The following is a 14,262-nucleotide window of genomic DNA, read 5'->3' as shown; positions in this document are numbered from 1 at the left end:
AATGCTTCCAAGGGGTGGAAAAGGAGAGTATTATGATTCTCATAATAATAAGAGCTAATACATAGTTTACAAATGGCTTTTACATCTGTTATCTCACTATGGTACTTTCAATTGAATGATTATGTCCCTTTGAAAGCTAAGAACATCAGGCACTGTCCTTAGTGGTTCTTATGTATTAATTAATTGAATCCTTACAACAGCCTAATACTCTGAGGGTTTGAGGTAAACACTAGAAGCATCACTTGGACATCAGGACAACAGATTTTGATTTTGGACAACGGACTGATTCTGTAGCATTCTGCAGAGGGCCCTGTTTGGAGGCACTCTGCACCAATAAAAAGACCCTGCTCCAGCAAAGGGCGCTACAGCCTATTGCTCTGTCTTCATAAAGCATGAGATTCATCTCGCACAAACAGGTAGTCTGAACTTAGATGCCAGCTGTTTGCATCAGTTGCTGAGAAAGCCAGCTGCCCAAGGCCTAAAGACCTCAGCTGCCCATGGGAGGTTGCAGTGCCCCACCCCGAACCCTCACTGGGAACAGGAAGGCCCCAATCTCATGAGCTTTTGAGATTGGAGAAAGCTGCCTTCTCCCAGCTGAGGTAAAGGCAGTGGCTCCCAGTTTCAAGCAGCTTGCACCAGACAATCTGGAACAATCACTCAAGGCCATTTCTGGACAAACCTTCATATCATTCCACGTATCCCTATTCTTTAGACACTATTATTATACCCATTAACAGATGAAGAAACCAGACACAGAAAGGTGAGACAGTGTGCCCAAGATGGCTTCAGAGGCTCTGTGCAGCCTCATCACTTTAGTGTCTGCCTTCCTACCATGCTGGGAGAGTGCAGCAGGGAGCAACACCCTGCCCCAGTGGAAATGCTGAGACTGGGTCCGGTAAGTGCTGGTGACCAGACAACTCTCCCTGCCACCCCCCACGGTCATCCAATCCTAGAGGGCAAGAACCAGGGTGTGAGGACTTGATCTGAAGTCAAAGTCTGCAGCCCTTCACCAAGGTGAAGATCAACTGGATAGGAACTGAAAATGAGGCAAACAAGTTTGATGTCCCAAAGTTTACCTGCAGACTTGTTAGTCTATATACCCTTAGACTCTGACCCTGCTACCACACCAAAAGCTTTTGCAGCTGTCCTTGTAGTTATACACAGATTAGTTGTTGCATTCATGACCTGGGGTCAGATTCAAAGAAAGAAGGTATCCTGAGCTATATGACCTTATGACTTATTAGGAAAAAATCGTAGAACAGGAATAGTCACACTTTGAGAGCTCTTCAAAATACCATTTTCTACCTCAAGTAAAACCTCAATAAAAGTACTGAACTTATATAAAATTTGCTAAGAAGTGTCAGTACAGCCTGTTACAAACTTCAAAAACATCAGGAGACTTGAATTCCAGTTCTAGTTAATAGTGCCCTTGGTCAAGTAACTTCACATCTCCAGGCCTCAGTTTCACATCATAAAATGAGGATGTTGGATTGGCTGATTGACCCTGGTGTTCTAGGGGGAAAAAGAAGCATCTTACTCTTCTAATAAACATGTGTGATCAAACAGACCTGGAATGATTTCAACCTACAAATGTCAACTGTCAAGATGCAAAGAGGTCATTTAGACTTTCTGGTCCCAATCTGAGAGTTGCCCGTAGTGCACACCTTCAGTGGATTCATTCACAGACACAAAGATCAGAGGAAACCTCCCTTCTAGCGAGGAATCTCAGCGCTTATTTCCCATAGGCAAAGCCTCCAGGAAAAGTTGTCTGAATCAAAAAGGAAAACAGTTGATCAAAGTTAAATATTGCCAAGTTGCAGCCCATGGAATACAGAGAGGATTTTTCTCTCACATTTTTAATCAGAGGCCAGAATAATAAATAGTTAGCACCTACTACTCATCTCATTGAATGTGCTCTCTTAGTGTCAAAAGTGATCAGACCCTCCTTTAATCAATACTTTTCCTTTCCAGATCTCTCTCTGAATCTAAGTGTGGCCACAGTTCAAATGGCACCATCAGGGACTCAAGAAAGTTTTAACTGAGAAAGGCCTCTCAGAGAGGCCACTTAATTTGGGAAGCTATCCCCAGATTAAATCATTCTCTGACCAGCCCATAGATGTCTGGATAACCAGATTGATTCTCTTATTTCTTGATTTTTTTTAAGAAAGCCAAATGCCATTAGAAGCCTTTCAAAGTTAATAAGACTATCTCAAGAAGAGTTCAGAAGAATCTACTCAGAAATTCATTAACTGTCAATCCTTTTATATACATAATAGATAAAAATTGATAGCAATAATTAAATTTTAATCAGGGAGATTCCTAATGATAGATTTCACAGTCTCTTTTAAATGCCACATATGTATGCATTCATTCATTTATTCAACAAATATTTTTGAGTGCTAAATATGTGCCATGCTCCACACTAAGCATAAAATAAGTTCATGAAAATATACATATGACCTACCTAATTTATTCACAACACAAAATGTGGTTCCTAAGAAAATGTTTATAGAGTTTGCTATTCACCAAACATCTCATGCCATCAGGGTATTCTCCCTCTGCTTTGCAAAGACTAGGATCTGGAAAATAATATCCAAGTTTGATCTCAATTTCATGGACTGAGCAAATATACTCCCTGTCCAGAAAAATAGGTTCTGGCTTCCGAAAGCCTGTGTGCCTTGGAAGATTTTGAGTTGATTAGCAGGAACTGTGCTATTTTGAGGCCGAAACCATTTCTGTTTCAAATAGCATAAAGTTGTACCCCAGGAATGGGGAAAATGCCAAAAGTAATTTCCAGCATTCCAGAAGATTAAGAAATTGAAATCCAAATATTTGGGGTAAAAGCAAGTGTATAATAAATGTTTATCCAAAATTTTATATAAGAATATTATTATCTGCATGTGCCAATGTCTGGGTTTCACACCCATTCTTTCTTTTTCCATATAATCAAATGGCACATACTATTCCCAAAGCAAAATACACAAGAAGCTGTTTTCTCTTGAGCCTCTTTATTACAGATATACATTCTTTTGTCCATCTTTCCAGATGCTTTGAACCCCATAATGGGCAAGAATCCCAGTGGCCATTTGCTTTCTACTATTTCACACATGGGAGAATAGGAGGTTCTGAGGGGTCTTGCCGAAAGTCGCCAAATTAGTGACAGAGAAGTAAACAGGCTAGACCTGTAACTTCAGATCCCTGGCTCCCCACTCAGAACTGTTTCTAAGGCATCATCTGACTGCATTCTAAGGCATCATTTGACAGTAGCTATTGCAGCTAGAGACTTGAAAGAAAGATGGCTCTGTCTCTTCCCTCAAGGAGTAGAAGAGATTATTGCAGAAGAAAGTGTGTTCGTATAACTCTCCTTTCAAGGGCTTCCTTTTGCTTCCTTGGTTCTATAACAAAAAAACAGTGACGCTTTGATTCATGCTCTACAGTTCTCCTTATGGTGAATCTTCCAAATCAGCCTCCCTCTAGCATTAATAAGGAAAACAACGTGAAATACAGCAGCCCAGAGTCACTGGTAGTGGACTTGCCTGAGCCCTGCCTCTTCCTTCAGGACTTCTTAACTGTCTTTTACATTAAGTTGTAAAAAATGTACTTTTAATCACCACCATCCCCTTTAGGATTTCAAAGGAATAGCCTAGCAGTTCATCTTAGAGATGCAAACTGTTCCCTGACTCGCTCATTTATCTCAAGTCACATGTAGAAAGTTCCTTGGCAGCTGCTCAGAGGAACAGAGGTGAAACCTCCAGTTAAGAATGACTTACGTGCACTCCTCCAGCCAAGAGTCGCTCTGCCTTGCTAACCTCCTTTGCCCTGCTTTAAGAGATGGGAGCCTATATACTCAAAATTCATTTATTCTTGTTAAGGGTAATTATCTCAATTTTTGATGATGCCTCCAGCTATCAAAGAGTGATGATGATGTCAGTAAGATGTTTCTCTCCACTCAGGAAGAAAATATGAGGGACCGTATATGACACAGATTGGGTCTCAGTTCATAAACAAAGCAAATCAGTAAGCCTCTTTAAAGCACAAGATTCAAATTTAAACTTCCCAACAGGCTATGCTTTTATGTCTTTAAATCTAAATGACAGTGGAGACATAGAGTAAAGAACTATGAAGGCAACTTTTGTGATATCAAGTTACCACCTTTATTAGAAGAGATAATTACACTAAGCTGGGTGAATGGGTAGCCTCTGAGATAAGGTTCCATCCCATCTCTCTCGCTTTCTCTGCCTCTGTCTCTCTCTGTGTCTGTCTCTGCCTCCGTCTCTACCTCTCCTATCTTTCCTAGCTGAACTTCTTTAAAAATTGTCACTGTCCCCACTGACTCCTGAATGAACACACTGCCATTTGACTTTGGTCCACACCACTTCTTTAAAACTGCTCTCTCCAGGATCAGTAACATCATCCTTGCTGCTAAATCCCATAGACATGTTTCAATCCTTCTCTCATATAATGGGGGCATTATATAGGAACTTCCCTTAACCTTGAACCCTGGGGGAACTTGCCTTAATCTCCCTTAATTCTATGGCCATCCTTCCAGAGTGAAATCCTGAATCCAACCTCCGTTTTCCATCTCAGGGTAGTACATCTATTGTCTCTTGAGAGAAAGATGCAACAGGAGGAGGTATGAGCTTCTAAAGAGGTAGCAGCAAGTATGGGCAAAGGGGCCTGGCCCATTAATACTAAGTGAAATAACTCAGGGTTCTAGAGAAGTTAAATATGTGGGTGTCCTCAGATTTAAACAGCCACTTTGAAAGAAAAACATATTAAAAGAAAATTTCATTTTAGAAAGTGGGAAGGATGTGAAACTAAAATTCCTTTTAGAGAAGCATTTCCAAAGTAATTTGGGGGTTTTCATTTGTTTGTTTGTTTTTAATCTTGTTATGGTTTCTAAGGTATATAGACTTAAGCTAAATGACTTGGATTATGGCATTTCCAAGCTGTTCACAGCTCACTTCTAAATATGATGAATAAATCCTAGAACAATCATGAAAGGAGTTTCAAAACTGATAAAACTATGTGAGATTTTTTTAATCTCAAGAAAAAATAAAATAAAAAGTGAAAATGGGCTCATCGGTCTCTACTCCCTGATTCTGATATAATTATAACTTTTTGAAAAAGTTTTGCAAATTATGCTCATGGCATGCTCGGCATCTCATGTTAAATCAAACTGACACAATTCTCTTGTGGTGAAGGGAAAATGGTCTTTTGTAAAGTATAAATTCTACTATTACACTCATTCAATTGTTTGTGCCTTCTAGAAATTTTTTTGTGCCAGAAACTGGCAGGGATGAAGGATACAAAAATTTGTAAGGCCTACACCTGCCTCTAGGAAGTCTCAGTCTAATGGGATGAAGACATGTTTAAATACATCCTTGCCGTCACGGCATTAGGAGTATGCCCTAGATCGGCGGGGGTAGGAGAAAGGTATGACCAATTTCACTACCAATTAAATTTAACAAGATACCAGCTCTATTTTTTAATGGAAATAGTTTTAGCTATTTTGCGGTTTATTATAATGTTTGCTATTGGGTTTTGGTAAAAAGAATCTATCATGCTTAAACAGTTTTCTTTATTTCTCAATTACTTGGCATTTTTATTAGAAATGACTTTAATTTTACGATGCCTTTCAGGCATCTATTGATATAATCATTGACTTTCTTCATTTAATTTGTTGATGTAATAAATTACATTGATAGATTTCCTAATATTGAACCACCCTTATGGTCTTAGAATAAACTCTACTAAGTCTGTATTATACAGTTCTCATAATATGCAGTTGGAATCAATTGGTATATGCTATACAGAATTTTTATATCTATATTCATATAGAAAATTATAGTTTTTCCTTTTTTATAATATATTGATCAACTTTTAGTATTCAAGTTATTTTAGCTTTATAAAAACAATCAGGAAGACTTTGCTCCTTTTCTATGGTCTGGAATAATTTGAATAACATTGAATTTTTTTATATTAAAGGATAAATAAGATTTTGAAAAACCTATATATGTTCTTTCTTTCACAACTCATCTCTCAATTTGGAATAAAAGAAATTTCAGGAGACTACAGAATGTATACATTATTTCGGGAACTGTTTAGTCATTCTATAGATGCATTTGTCATAGGTTGGATTTTCTGAAATAGACTGTGTGATGGAGACCTGAGTGCAGGGAATTTATTGGGAAGTGCTCTTGGGAGCACTGACCTGTAGAAAAGTGAAGGAAGCAGGATGGAGCATGGAGAGGGAAGCTGAAAGGAGCAGGGGCACTAGAGCTAGGATGGCCCTCCAGGGTTGTCCTTTTGTATTATTCAGTGTTCTCCAGAGAGACAGAACCAACAGAAGATACATGTATCACCTACCTCCAATAGGAAGGAAAGATAGCTAGATAGATGGAGATTTATTTATTATAAGGAAGAATTGGCTCATGTGATTATGAAAGCAAAGAAGTCTGCAAGCTGGAGGTCCAGGAAAGCTGGTGGTGTAGTTCTGCACCAAGAAGGTCTGAGACTCAGGAGAACTGATGGTGTAAGTCCCAATCCAAGAGCAGGAAAAGACTGATGTCCTAGGTCAGCAGTCAGGGAGAGAGAGAGAATTTTCCGTTCCTCCACCTTTTTGTTTTATTCTGACTCAACAGACTGGATGATGCCCCCTCACACTGGGAAGAACAATCTACTTTCCTCAGCCCACCAATTCAAATGCTAATGTCTTCTAGAAACATCCTCACAGACAGAACTGCCAATGGGCAGGGACTCTCACCTTGGGTGAATCAGCTCCTGCAGGCCAAGGACAAGTCTGTGGGAGAGACTCAACTGTGAGCTCTCCTCAGCCAACACTTGTAACGATTGAGGGAATGAGTACATGTTGGTCCTGAATGGGTGGGTCTGAGTGGTGTACCACTATATCCACTGCACTTGCTTTAGGTGGACTAAAACTTTCACTTTGTCCGCTTAGAACAAATATTAGCATGAATCAATAATTTCCAGGTTATCTAAAACTTCCTTATGCCTTTATGGAAACTATCATCTCACAACTTTATCTGGAAACTTGGATGCTCAGTGGACTTTAGCATGGTAATTTTCAAATAGGACCAGTATAAGTACATGAACAATTTTTCCATTTGGCAAATACAATAATTTTTGCATTCAGGAATGAGAAGTTTTGGCCTCTCAGATGAGAGTTTCTCTCCTCACAACTTCATCTTATCTCATAAGTATACAGTAGTCATTGTAAAATGTCTGTAATTTGTTATACTATTGCTTTAACATTTCCTGCTTCACTGATCAAATAATGTTCTTCAGGTTTACAGAATTCCATATAATATTTTGCCACCTAATGTGTTCATTTTTTTAAGGTAAACTGTACAAAAATTATGGTAAATATAGTATATCACTTTGATATCTACCTTATTTACTCAAGAAAATCACATTTCTTACTCTACTATGAGAACATCATTTATTACCCGGGGGTTCAATGTTCTCTAAGATTTGCTCTCTATCTAATTAGTTTTATAATCCAATGTCCTAGCTCATGCCTTCCCACCTACCCCTCCCCTAACCTGAATCAAGCTAGGTGCAATGTGCTTATGTACACTGTAATATATTTCACAAGTGCTGTCTTGACCTAGTTTTGAAGTCATACCTAAAAATTCTCAATTCCCCTTCATGGGCAGTTTGCTAAGCTGCACACCAAACACTTTGCTCATCAGGCTCCCACTCTCCAGGGCCACCAGGCATACAAGCCAACCGCACCCCCTTATGAGGCTTCCACATTCCCAGGCCAGGTACTAAACAATTAAGGAAAGCCTCTATGCTCCAGAGCCATGTAATTATTCAAATTAATCAATCCTCTAGGAAGCCTGTAAAACCTAGTTACCACACCCACTCTGCTTGCCATGCACAAACTCCACCCAGAGCTTAGCTTGTGTTACCCTGTCCCATGGTGCAACCCTTTGTGTGGCCCTACAAACAGCCTTCTCTCCTTGTAGCTGTAAGTAACGAAGAGCTCTGCCTTTCATCTACTCCAGTGTCAGTGTATTGTGCCCAGCCACCAAAAGAATCTTTAAATTTGATAACACACACTTGCTTACTTGTGCATTCGCTTCTCTGCCTCCAGACATTTACTTATCCTGTTTTCCCCTCGTGTGACATCCTACTACCTGCCTTCATCCTCAGTTGTGAATAGCCTGTCATTTTTATTCAGAGGGAGATCTGAAATTCTGTTTTCAGGGACCCTTTTCCATGTCTATGTTCCTCATCTGTCCTCTTGCCTTTCTTTGGGCCAGTGTTAAGGCACACATCCCTTTGTTTTTATATTACAGAGCTTTATGGGCAGATCTGTTGTCTTCACCATTTAATACAATATCTGAAAACACTACAGTATTTTAGTTTCTTTGACTGCCCCACAGTCTCTGGCATGAGGTCTATTATGCCAGAGGCAGCCCCCTCAACACATATTTCTTGAATTCACTTTGTTGGAGCACTGCTATGCAACTTCAATCCTGGCTGAAAGTGACAAGTCACATTCCTGCCATTCTGATGCTCCTTTCTTCTGCCCCACTGTGGTGCAAAGTGGAAGGTTGCAGGGGTGCAAATGAAGAGGATGGAGGGAAAGCAAATGCTGAAATGAAGGTCTACAGTTCCTGCCCCAGTGGAAAGGGGTAAATAGAAGCAAGGCAAAAAGAACACTAAATGACCAAAATACTTCATGACAGTTTCCTTATAAGGACACATAGAAGGTGAACAACAAATTATCTGTTGAGTGTAACAACCAGATTTCAGAACCTTAAATTGACTGTTCCAGGATTAGATCAAAGATCATTTGAGTTGCATGAATATGAAGGACCACACTGGACCAAAATTTTTCCTATTGCAGTTAATCTGCCTCTTTGAATTATTCACATGGTAATTAAGTTCACTTGGCCCCTAATTGCATAAGATATTGTTTTAAAGACAAAACCCTTTTTTCTTTATAATTCATGAGTTGTGGGATTTTTTTTCCCCCCTGGAAGATTCTTTGAAGTCTTATTCTAAAATAGTTTATTGAATTAAAAAGAAAAAGAAAAGAAAACATCTAATAAAATGTTCTCTCTTGAATTACAATTAATTTAAGATACAGGGTGGTTAACAGATATCTCTAAGGAAAAGATGGTTTTGTTTTGTTTTTAATGCAAAGTACTATTTGCACTGGCAGATTTGCGTAACTACCATATGGCTAATTAAATGAATTTAATGACAAAAACTATGTATATTCAAACTAATAAAAAGCTACACTGAATGTGGACAGCTCTCAGCCTGGCTAGTCTTTCTGTTCTCCGTCTCTCAGTGTGTCTGTCTGTCCCTCTCTCTCTTTTTCCTCTTTCTCTCTCTCCCTACCTCTACCTCTAAAGGCGTCTCTTTCATTCCTTACTTTCTTCCTATTACCTACTCTTCTCCCCACCCTGTAGTCTAATTCCAGAGGCAGCCAATCAAATACGCTCAGCTCATGACCATGTGATCTACTGAACCCTATCATTTTTCAAGGTCATCTCCTGGGTTTGGGCTGCCTTAAGTCTAAAGCACACTCCGGATCCAGACCTTCCCTGCACAAAGAACAATCCAGTCCTGCTCTCCCAAGCCATGGCTGTTGACAAAGCAGTTGAAACTAGAAAGGGATGCTGAGTGACAGACAAATTCAGCCAACAATCATTCTTATCTTCCATTTTTCCATGACAGAAAATAGGAGCTGAAAACTTACAGTGAGTCTAGGCTTCAAAAATTTCTAATTGGGACTTCCCTGGTGGACCAGTGGTAAAGAATCCACCTTACAATGCAGAGGATGCGGGTTCAATCCCTGGTCAGGGAACTAAGATCCCACATGCTGCGGGGCAGCTAAGCCAGTGCACCACAACTACTGAGCTCCCGCACCTCAACCAGAGAGCCTGCTTGCCGCAAACTACAGAGCCCATGCACCCTGAAACCCGCGCACCACAACTGCAGAGCCCACGTGCCCTCGAGCCGGCACACCACAGAGAAGAGAAAACCCACACGCCACAACTAGAGAGAAGCCCGTGCACCACAACGAAGAGCCCACACGCCACAACGAAAGATCCCACATGCCTCACCTAAGATCCCGCGTGCCACAACTAAGACCCAACGCAGGCCAAAATGAATAAAGTAAATAAATAAATAATAAATAAATCTTTAAAATAATTTCTAATCAAACTGCACAAATCTTGGTCTTCAGGATGAGTCAAACCAATGGATATTTAATAACCATCTGTTTCTTCCCAGCACTTAGCTTCATGTTCCAACATGTCTAGAAAACAGGACAGAACTCCAGAACTGCACAAGAGCTTAGGAATTCTTTTTATGCTATAAAGGAGAAAAATTGAAACCTGGAAAACTTGGATTTATGTAGAAGACCTGGCTCTTGCCTTAGAGAACTTTTAAGCCTAGTTCATGATACAAGACATAGTCCTTGACACAGCTTTTAAAAACAACAACAACAACTCTGAGCAAACTTTAATCGATTGCTCCATTGATTAAATTTTGAAGCTGGAAAGAAACATCATGAAAACAGCATCTCTCAAAAGGAGATCCAACATAGCACAGTGGTTTGGAGCCAGGCAGAGCCTGGGTTTGAATTCGGGCTCTACCACCTACTTGCTCTGTAACCTTGGGTGAGTCACTTTACCGCAGTATCCTCATCTGTAAAACGGGAATAATAATAATAATACCTACCTTACAGAGCTATTTGGAGGACTAAATGAGTTAATATTAATAGCATATTTAGAGCAATAGTTGCTCTTATTAACAGTGTTATGATCCCAGATATCATTGTGTAGGGAAATCCCTCTCACAGAGAGATTAGTTTGATGGCTTCTGGCATAAACCAGAAAGCCTATGATGAGGTGTGAATTCAGGACCAGGCAATAAGGAATCCCAGGCAGGGCACCAAAAGAGGGATAAATACATGGTAACTGAGCAGCTCTAGGGGCTGAAATAGAGTGAAGGATTAAAGGTGAGCCCGCGAGGCTTTAGCAATTTTGGAGAAATAAACGTTAAACACTAGACAGTGTATGTTTTCACAACTTTGGAATGAAAATATCCTTTAACATCATTTATCTAAGACATCCATCCCCACAAAGATTCAAAGATTCCACCACTTCTCATTATCTCTCACAGTCTCTCACTCTCAGGGTTCAGTATTACTTGGTTCTTTTCATTCCTCACTCGCACATCCAACAACATCCTCATCAAAAATTCCCCTAGGTGTCTTTTTGCCTCCCAGCTTACTTTGCTCACTCCATTTCCCTAAAGTTCCCACTAGTTCCGACCACACCTGGTAGAATCTATATTACAGGTGTCAGAATAACCATATACAGTGTCACCACACTTGACTGCACAATGACCCAGCAGAGAGTATTAAAATCTCATCTTACTGCCCCCTTGTGTGGTGTTGAGACTGCAGTGTGTGCATGTGTGAAGCAAGATGTGAAGCAAGAAGCTTTCTTACCTCCAAACACAAGACTTGGTGTATGAGCCACTGCTTCAATCCTCCCCTCCACTCACTTTATGCAGCCCCTCTGAAGCTCTCTTTTCAAAAAAAACCGTTGGGGGATGGGGTACAACCAGGGATCTGTGAGGATCAAAGGAAAGTACAAAGGTGAAATTTGCCTACAGCCCTTTTCCTATTTAAGGGGCCAGTCTCCCACAGGCTTCATTCTCTTCATATTTCTCTTTCTTTGTCTTTCCCTACTTACTGAATTTGTTCCTGTATAGTTAGAAATAAATGCATAAATCCAGAAAATGAAAAAAAACATCTAGTACAAACCTTTTATTTTTATGGATTATGAAATATAGGTCCAAAGATGTTTAAGCGACTTTCTCAAAGGCCCCAACTTTCTATATTCATCACAGATGTGAAAACAGCTTATTATCCTCTATTGCTCAGAATCTAGTACATATTGGCCACCATAAACTTACTGTATGACATCTCAAACTATCTCACGACCACCCCATGAAGTGGATATTATTATTCCCTTTTTACAAATAAGGAGTCTGAAGCTCAGAGAGGTGATCTATCTACCAAGAGTCACTCAACTAGTAAGTAGTGGAGATGAGTTTTAAGCCCAGGTCTTCCAACTCTTGCCACTATATTGAACTTCTATCACTTCTAGTGCCAGGATGTGGCTGGACTTAGGTCAATATCTACGTATTCTTTTCTCCTATATCTGTACGTCATTCAGGACTCTTATTCATTTGTGTAATTTTTCATTTGATCGGCACTGTCAGCATATAAAATGAGAGTGCCTGGATACTGGCCACTCCCTCCAGTGGCCCTTGTCTCTTTTACAATCCAGCCACTCTTTGTTGGAATTCCATTGGCATTCATTAAATATGCTTTGGTCTACAAGTAACAAATGACCCAGTTCTCAGAGGCTTAAACCATGAGGGTAGTTGAATTAGGCAAGATTACAAAGGCTGGTATGGGCTCAAAGATTGGTGAGAACAATTCAGAATTGGCTAGTTTCGTTTTTTTATGCCCTTCACTTACTACCAAATTGGCAAAAATATTTTTTAAATGTACACGAACCCAGGGAGACAAGTTAGCAATTCTCCTATGTCTCCCCTCCCCTATCTCTCAAGAGTATTTCCAAATTTGGTGTCAAAGGATGGTGTCAATACAAGGAAACCACTAACTCACAGGAAATCAGAATTGTCTGCTCACTACCATTTAGCTGGGAGAGAGGGTAACTACCACACTAAATGGTCTGCCCTGCTATCATATAAGGAAATTCTTGCTGCCCCAATTAGCTATTTCCATGTTCTATTTCTCACTGCATTATCAAACCTACAATATCTTACCCAAGAGCAACCATGGTGTAAGTTAGCAGATCAATAATGTCTTCCAAAACCCAGACTCCAAACAAAACAGACTTTTTACAAAATTAAACTCTATCAGTCTCTACGTATATGCTTTTTATCTCTTGTCACTTCAAGGTCACACAAGTTGCCCAATACAGATCCAGTCAGCACTTCATCACACCAGCATACCGAGCAGGGGAAAATGGGCAAAGGGGACAAACTTCCTTCTGTAAATCCTTGCATTTTTATCTGAACAGGAAAATATTTCACAAATGCTCCCTAGCAGACTTCCTACCGACAGGTTATTGGGCAGAACTGAGTCACATGATCACTTCTGGCTGCAGTGGTGGCTGGGAAAATCTGACAAATGGGAAAAAAGCTCCATGACTCACTTAGACATGTGAGTCAAGGCTGACTCAATCCTTAGGCAGGGCACTTGACCTTTCTGACCAAAATGCAGGTTTGGTTAACAAGGAAGTTGAGGGGAATGGCTGTTGGTTACATACTAACAATGTCTGCCATACAGATAGTACATACAGCATGACTAACAACACTTTTTTGCATGATTTATGACTTGGGGGAGAGAACCTGTTTGTTTACATGATCTTAAATTAAGCAATAGCTCCATCCTGTCAAACGTTTTCTCTTGATCCAGCTTTACAAAGCAACCAAACTCTCTCTTAATTTTTCTGTTTTGTTATTTGTTTTAAAATCTGTGAAAGGTCTACAGTTTTTATTGCCCAATTTTGTACTTTGCTATGAGTCATTTTGCTGGTTACCATTATAAAAGGCCTTGCAATCGAATGCCCAACAAAAACAAAAAGACAAAAAAAACTTAATAATGTCCAATTCCTGATGTCACCTCTTACCCCTCATTTTTAGGCTAAATAATTGATGGCTCTTGTACCAAGCCTGCAGGTGACAAGTCTTCCAGAGGCTTTCCTATAGCAGTGGGCAAATCCCTAATTCAAATCAGCACAAGCACATTTTTTCCTTATGGGTTTATGTTTTTGAATTTTTCTTCTGACACTTACTTTGACCTTTAGATCTTTATTTTTTCCTGCTAATCAAGAGCAACCCAAAGTGAATTTCCAAATATTCCTTTGCTTCCTCTCTTCTTCCTTCTTCCCTAAATGAATCTAAAGAATAAATGGGGCCTCCCTGGTGGCGCAAGTGGTTGAGAGTCCGCCTGCCGATGCAGGGGATACGGGTTCGTGCCCCGGTCTGGGAGGATCCCATATGCCGCGGAGCGGCTGGGCCCGTGAGCCATGGCCGCTGAGCCTGCGCGTCCGGAGCCTGCGCGTCCGGAGCCTGTGCTCCGCGACGGGGGAGGCCACAACAGTGAGAGGCCCGCATACCGCAAAAGGAAAAAAAAAAAAAAAAAAGAATAAATGAGTTTTGTTCCTG

The sequence above is a fragment of the Mesoplodon densirostris genome, chromosome 6, assembly GCF_025265405.1.
Source record: "Mesoplodon densirostris isolate mMesDen1 chromosome 6, mMesDen1 primary haplotype, whole genome shotgun sequence".
Lineage (NCBI taxonomy): Eukaryota > Metazoa > Chordata > Mammalia > Artiodactyla > Ziphiidae > Mesoplodon > Mesoplodon densirostris.
The sequence above is the reverse complement of the archived record's forward strand: the minus strand, read 5'-3'. Positions refer to the sequence as shown.